We start from the raw sequence: 7,007 nt of genomic DNA on the forward strand, positions 1-7,007 counted from the left end.
AATAAACTAAGTCAATAACAAACATTCAATGAAACAAGATGGCCTAGGTGAATCCATATGGAATATGGAGACAGGATTATAGGCATTAGAATTAACTGAAATGTGAGTGGCACAAAAAATGGGAAAGGAGAGTTTTGACCACAGTATTTGGCCACCAGTTTGATTTCTTTGATCATACGCTGAAGACAGCCATGCTAACTTTTCTATCATCCCCTATTATCCTTTTGTCCTTTTTCAGCAGATAGGTGTGCACATTTTCAAAAATACATGATTACCATGATCATCAAATGACAGCTGTCTGCAAGGAGTATAAATCCTTCAATTCCCCACCATCCACTCAGAGCTGAAGAGGCTTCTTGGATGAGAAGCAAAACGTCTTCAAAGAAAAACCAGAAAGTCCAATTGCCTCTTGAAAAAGTACTTTGGGGACATAAAATGGCCTGTCCCTGAAAAAAATAATGTAGCAGATATGTACTGTATGTAAGCTTGTAAATATGTGTGCAGAATAAGCATAAGAGCAATTCTATTTATTATGCATGCATAAGCTGTACCCCAGATTAATGAAAAACAAAAAACTGTGCTTTTAAATAAAAAAATGCAGATCCAACTTGTTTGCTTGACAAATGCCAGATCAACTCAAAACAACAGCCCAGCTTCCTGAGGCAAAGAAGTAGACTACCTGAGCCATTGGGTTCCAGATGGCTGGTGTAATATTTAATATAAGCTGCCACAGTGATCTTGCTTTGAATTGCTCTGAGTCATGAGGAATACAGAATACAGGTAGCTGTGTAATTTTAGTTATGTTGATTTTAGCTTGGCAGTTTAAGGGAAGGGCTGCGTTGGACTGAGGCCAACCAGAAATGTTGGTTGACTTTCCCAAGCTGATTTCTATTTAAAAGAATGTCTTCAGAATGAGTTTGGTTAGGTTAGTTAGGTTCCCTGGTTAGGTTCTCTGGTAAGAACTTGGTATCTGCATACAAAATAGGTAATTGGAGATTTGATCTGAGAATTAGCTAAATAAATTATATGTTCCTTTTCAGAGCATATCCAATAAGAATATCCATGTAATTGTAATGTACCTTACAAATGATCTTGTCTATAAATATCCTCCCCTCCTATAAAACCACAAACTATGCCACTTTAATGGACAGCTTGGACATTAAAAACTATTGGCAGGGAATTTCTTTTGGACTGCACTATTTATTCAATTAGATTGGTGTTGCTATTTTGTTTAGGCAGCAAGATCTTTGTCACATGACAATCTGTTACTTAGTGATTGAATGACTGATTGACTGTTTGATTATGTGCCATCAAGTTGATATCAACTCTTAGCAGATCACAATATAGATAGACTTTCAATTACAGTGAATCCATCATCACTATAATTAAGTCCATCCACTCTGCTGCTAGTTGCTCTTCTTTCCATTCCTTCTTTCCCAGAGATTTTATAGATTGCTCAAGAAAGCTCAGTCTTTGCCTAATGTGTTGAAAAATTATTTTTCATTTCTGATTTGAATGAAAATTCTGGATTGATTTGTTCGATGATCCAACTGTTTTCTTGACTGTCCATGATATCAAAATGCAAAAGTTCAAAAATGTCGACATTCCTTCTATTTCTGCCTCTTCAGGGTCCCATTTTTATTTCTCCACAAAGTTACAGGGAAAACCATTACCTGCACGATTCTGATCTTTATACAGTATTGAATTTTAGTCTCATTTTTTTCTCACTGTGCCTCTTGATTTTTCACTAGAGCTTCCAGATGATTTGCATTTTCAGCCATCAAAGTCCTGTAGTGCCCTCAGCAGAGCACAAGTTATTGATGTGTGGAAAGCCTCCTCCCAAAGAATGAAATATTTTGCAGAATCTTAAATTAGGCAGAATATTATATTTCCTCAAAGGAGAAATGGAGAAATGTGTTCTTAAAGGCAGAAAGCAGACCCAGTCTTTCTTAATAGCCTCCAGCAGATGCCTGAAGTCTTTAGAGATGGATATTTTGTGCCCATTAAGAAATCCAGGCCAGCCTATTCACAAACAAAACACCTTCAGGTCCAGATGATGGGATTAAAAATTTATCCACCCACCCACCCAAATTCTAAGAACAAGACATGTCCTTTAGGACATAATAGGATTAACCCATCACCATTAGAATAGCAAAAGACACTAGGCTCACTACATTGCACAACCCCCTGCAGCAGCTCAGAACCCTATAAAAATCCATGTATTCATCAAACCAATTTGTCCCAGAACTGCATGCTGTCCCAGAACTGCATGCTGTGATTAGTTCCACTCATCAATAAACAGAGTCCTTCTTTCCAATCAGCCTCCATTTTATTTCCAGCACCTTTCTCCTGGCTTGGAATCGGATTAGATTTTTCTTTCAACAAATGTTTCTTCCCCCAGTTTTAAAATCAAACCAATCTTCTTCTATGGCAGCCTCCATCAATATACTATCATTATCATCACCATCACAATCCATAAACATATGAAAGCATATCTCTATCATTTAAAAACATTTAGGATTAAAGCAGTCACCTACAGAAACTATTTTATATTAAAGTACTGCAATGCAAGCAGATGATACAGATTTTCCCTGTCTTTAGTTTCACCTAAGCACAAAACATAAGTTTCACATTATTATAGCTGTTCTTTTCTAGAACCATCTCTGTCCTATGCAGCCATTCAGCAGACCTAAGCACAGAGGTTGGCCGAGAAGTACATTCTGATCCTAACAGTTCCCATTACAACCCAAATGCCACCTAGTCCTTCTGGTTGACCTGGAAACTCTCTGAGAAGTTTCCAAGTCAACCAGAAGTAGAGTCATCTGAATGTAACTAACTCCTGTATGGAGTTATCATCAATTCTAAAATAAGTAAAAACATCTATCATTTGTCAGCTTCCATACTTCCACTGGCTAGGGCTACAAAGGATTGAGTCACTGCAGGAAGAATGGGATGAACCTCTAATATTTGAAACAGGCAATTAGCACCTTTTCTGTGAAGTCTGCCTAAAGAAACAGTAATATCTTAAACAAGAGAACACCTGGATTACAGTAGATCTGCACCGGAAACTAACATTTTGCATGAACATACTTTCACCTCCCTTTCCTCACCCTGCTGCAGCATATTTTCATTTTTATGGCAACCATTCATTATGCATATATGCAAAGCATTATATTTTAATCTGTGACAAGAATCTGGCTGCCTGGCTTAATACTGCAAACGGCTGATGCCAGTTCTAAGAGCAAAACATCCTATAAATCAGTGTTTCTCATTATCAACCAACTTTAAGATGTGTGGACTTCAATCCCAGAATTCTCTAGTGAGCATCATGCTGCAGTGTTAAGAAAAAGCTGCAGCTGTGTTGCAAGCTATTTCTCTCCAAGACCTCTTTGTCAAGCACATTGTGGATCTGCTATCTACATTGGCTTGACTGTGATTCTACGCAAAGTCTATAAAGATAATAGTGGCTATGATAATTAAGATGCATATGAACAAGTTTTGTTTCATGACTGGGTGCTATATAGATCCCATCAAACTTGAACAGCCAAATATTTTTTTTAAAAAAATAGATGTCTTTTGCAACTGCTGACATCAATAAACTTCAAAAGTGTAGCAACTTTCAATAGAAACTTTCAGGATCAGGTGGACTTAAGATGCTTTTGGGGTTTTTTGTTTGCAGTGTTCTTCTATCAATTGCCTTTTCCAGGTGAGAGTAGACCACAACTCTCACAATTCTTTTTTTTTTTTTAGCACTTATTCAAGAATCTTTATTTGCTCTGTGCCTTAGTGATATTTCCTAATTTATTAAACATGGACAAATAATTTCAAAAGCAGTGAATATGAAAATTTCTCATCTTACATTCTTCTGCACCAGTTAGCAATCTGCTACCAGTTTTTCAAACAAGAGTGTATTGAGGACCTTGTATGCGTGCATGTGCTTATGCAGTGAAGGACTTCAATCTGACAAAGCAGCAAGTCCTAGACAATATGCACTCAGTTTTCAAAATATGGGGTTACCGTCACTCTTGAATGTCATATAAATTTAAGTAGCATGCTATTTTTTTAAAAAAAAAAAACCTCCTCTAGACAATATAAATACAGTCAATGTACAGAATTCATAAATATATATCCTGCTACAAATATTTTTCTTGAAGCTTTTCTGTCAAGCATTTTCAGAATAAAAAGGGGAAAATAGTCACCAATCAATAGGAACAAACCTTATATTTTGGGGGATTCTTAAAATTGTTAGTGGCAATTCTACACTTTTGAAATAGGAGGTAAGAAATTTCACTGCAGCAAAGTATAAAGTATTACAGGAAATAGACCATATGTTGGGACTCCTTAGCAGCGGGTACATCAACAAGAACATTATAGCAAATTGAACAGATCTTCAAAGTTGCTTCTTCCTCCAGTTCCTTGAGTGTAGTGAAACTAGACCAGTAGCACCAAATCTAAAGCCCCCCCCTCCTATTTAATAACAATAAAAATACAGAAGTAGACTTGCAAAATAATCAGGGCAAGATGTGCATAGGTCACTCAGAAGACAAATTGTCATGGCAAGTAAGTTCTAACACTAACTCACACTTAAGGCAGCGGTTACATTTGCAGCAGAAGTTCTGGTTCTGAAAGTGAATAGTACAGAGTATAGCCTAATTCATCTACTTCCTCAGTGGTAAGCTCTGAAAACAAGTACACCTCGGGATTTAAAGCACTCGGAAGAATTCCTTCTTCCGAATAGCCAATTAGTTTTCTCAATGCCTGAAGAAAACGGTCAGCTATTGCATCTTGTGACCAATCAGTTTCTTCTTGGGTCAGGTGTAACATTACATCGGTAAGCTGGCTGGCAGAAAGACAATGAAAAACTGGGTTCAGTTTACATATGGCCTTGAGGATCTTAAGGCACAAAGAATGGCAACCAGAATCATCTTAGTCCAAGGCCTGCAGGCCAGCTGTCTCTGCTGGCCGAAGGCTGAGTCACCATAGATTATCATATTGGGCCAGGCGGTATGGCTTGGCTACCAATACCGAATCACCGAGTGTCACAGATGGTAAAAAGTCTATTAGGAGGTGCCGATCCTGTTCATACTGGACCTCCAAAGTCAGAGATTCTACGGATATGACTGGACGGAACACATAATCTAAGGAGGGATCCAATTGCTGGCCAATTGGTGGAGCCAGACACTACTTTCTCAAAGATACAACATACAGACTTGGCGGAAAGATAACCTCTGACTACACAGCGGTCCCAAAAACTGCTACCACAAGGAAAATATTCCGGATTTTCCCGACGTACTGGGCAGAAGGCAGGGATGTTCATAATGGTTTCTTCACCTGGAATGCATGACCATAAATTCTGTTCTAGCACAAGAGGAACAATAAGTTGGATGTGATCAGCTGTCACAACCTGTAAGTAAGTCATCACAGAGGCTACCACTCAGATACATCTCATGCAGAGGCATGTCTGGCAATTTAATACAGAGGAAACTGCGTAATTCAGCACAGATATCCACCGCAGCTTGCTTAGCTTTGATCTGTTCTTCTACAGAGATAGCCACCTTTCTCCGATAATAAGTAAATAGTTTTTCTTGCAAGGACATCCGAAGGTGGGATTTCTTCAATTCTACCTGGCTTCTCTTAGCAGGTGATTTATGCTTCATAGGTTTGACTGAATCTATTTCAAAATCTGAAGCGTCTGTGGGCAGGGTCTGCAGAGAATGGCTAAGATTTGTCTTCATGTCTTGGTTCAGTAATCGTGATGATGACCCAAGCCAGCTTGGTTCCTCTCAGCTTCTCTTTCCTGACTGGCTTAAATGGGTGGGGCTGGCTGGAACACTGATTGCTCTGTCATACATCTATTTGATAGCCAAGGTAGCAATCCCCAGCATAGCCACACCTCCCACTCCCAGTACAAGTCGAGCATTGGACAACACAAAATCAATAGCCACGCCAAGCCCGTTGTCATCCTTCTTTCCTTTGTGCTCTCTAGCACCTGCCATTGCTCCTGAGGCTTGATGCATCGGCAAAAAGGGAGAAATGCTCCCAGGAATATATGTGAGATACTTTGGAGAGGTTGTTTTTTTACAGATCTGCAGCAGACTTCTGATATTGACCATCCAGTTCAAATTACTAAACAAATTAAAGAAAATAAAAGGAAAGAAATATATGTCAAGAAAAAAAAAGAATTTCCTAAATAATCCCTCCAAGTTTGCTGTGTAAAAAAGCCTGGCCCTTTTAAAGATGTCGCTCTTTATCTTCTGGGGACATAAGACGCTGGTTCTTGCAAAATTCTTTCTGGATCGAGCTGAGATAGAAATCATGATCAATATAGCGCAAGCCACGTCCCTGTCACAACAGTGCACAATAAAGGTTTAGCACAGCTTCACGGCTTCATGTTGTCATGGAAGATGAGTTGAAGAACAGTGAACCGTGAGAGGGTGGGAAATCCGTCAAATCAGTGCTGCAATAAAAGACTCAGTTTTTGATGCCTTGGAGCAAATCCGCCACAGTTCAGAGCTCTCAACCCCACCTCTTCCTGTAACCAGCCTAATTCTCACAATTCTTTATATGCTCTGATTGGGAATCAGGGAACCTGTAACCCAAATTCACCTGAAAGACACCACGTTGGACAAAATTGTATTTTTGAGGAAAATATATACTTTAGCCTAGTTCAGAATCCAGTACATTATCTTCAAGCTTATGCAACTAAAACCTCATTGCAAAAATGGCTCTTCTGACAGATTTTCAACACTAGTTTAGCAAACTTGCGATAGTAGTTGCTTTGAAAATTGTGATATAAAATGTCCTGTCCAATATTAGAAAAGACAGGTCCAAAAGCTCCTTTGAGCCTTCCTAATTACTTGATATCAAAACAAAAGGCTATTAGTACTAGCCTAGCACTCATTCAATCGGGCTACATAAGGGCTGGTGCCATTCTGTCTCATCCAAGGCGAAGTCTTTGGTTTTACGTGTTTTTTTTTCGGAATCAGGAGTTAGGAATGAAAGCCAGC

The 7,007-nt window shown here is 38.8% G+C and overlaps 2 pseudogenes; both read right to left on the bottom strand.

The window, feature by feature from the left end:
• Positions 1 to 4,510: 4,510 nt before the first annotated feature.
• On the bottom strand, positions 4,511 to 6,173 carry LOC113442758 (mitochondrial dynamics protein MIEF1 pseudogene; annotated as a pseudogene).
• Positions 6,174 to 6,186: 13 nt separating this feature from the next.
• Positions 6,187 to 6,399, bottom strand: LOC148125784 (mitochondrial ribosome and complex I assembly factor AltMIEF1 pseudogene; annotated as a pseudogene).
• Between the last annotated feature and the right edge of the window lie 608 nt (positions 6,400 to 7,007).

The sequence above is a fragment of the Pseudonaja textilis genome, chromosome 4 (assembly GCF_049901715.1).
Source record: "Pseudonaja textilis isolate UNSWEBS1 chromosome 4, rPseTex1.2, whole genome shotgun sequence".
NCBI classification, from domain to species: domain Eukaryota; kingdom Metazoa; phylum Chordata; class Lepidosauria; order Squamata; family Elapidae; genus Pseudonaja; species Pseudonaja textilis.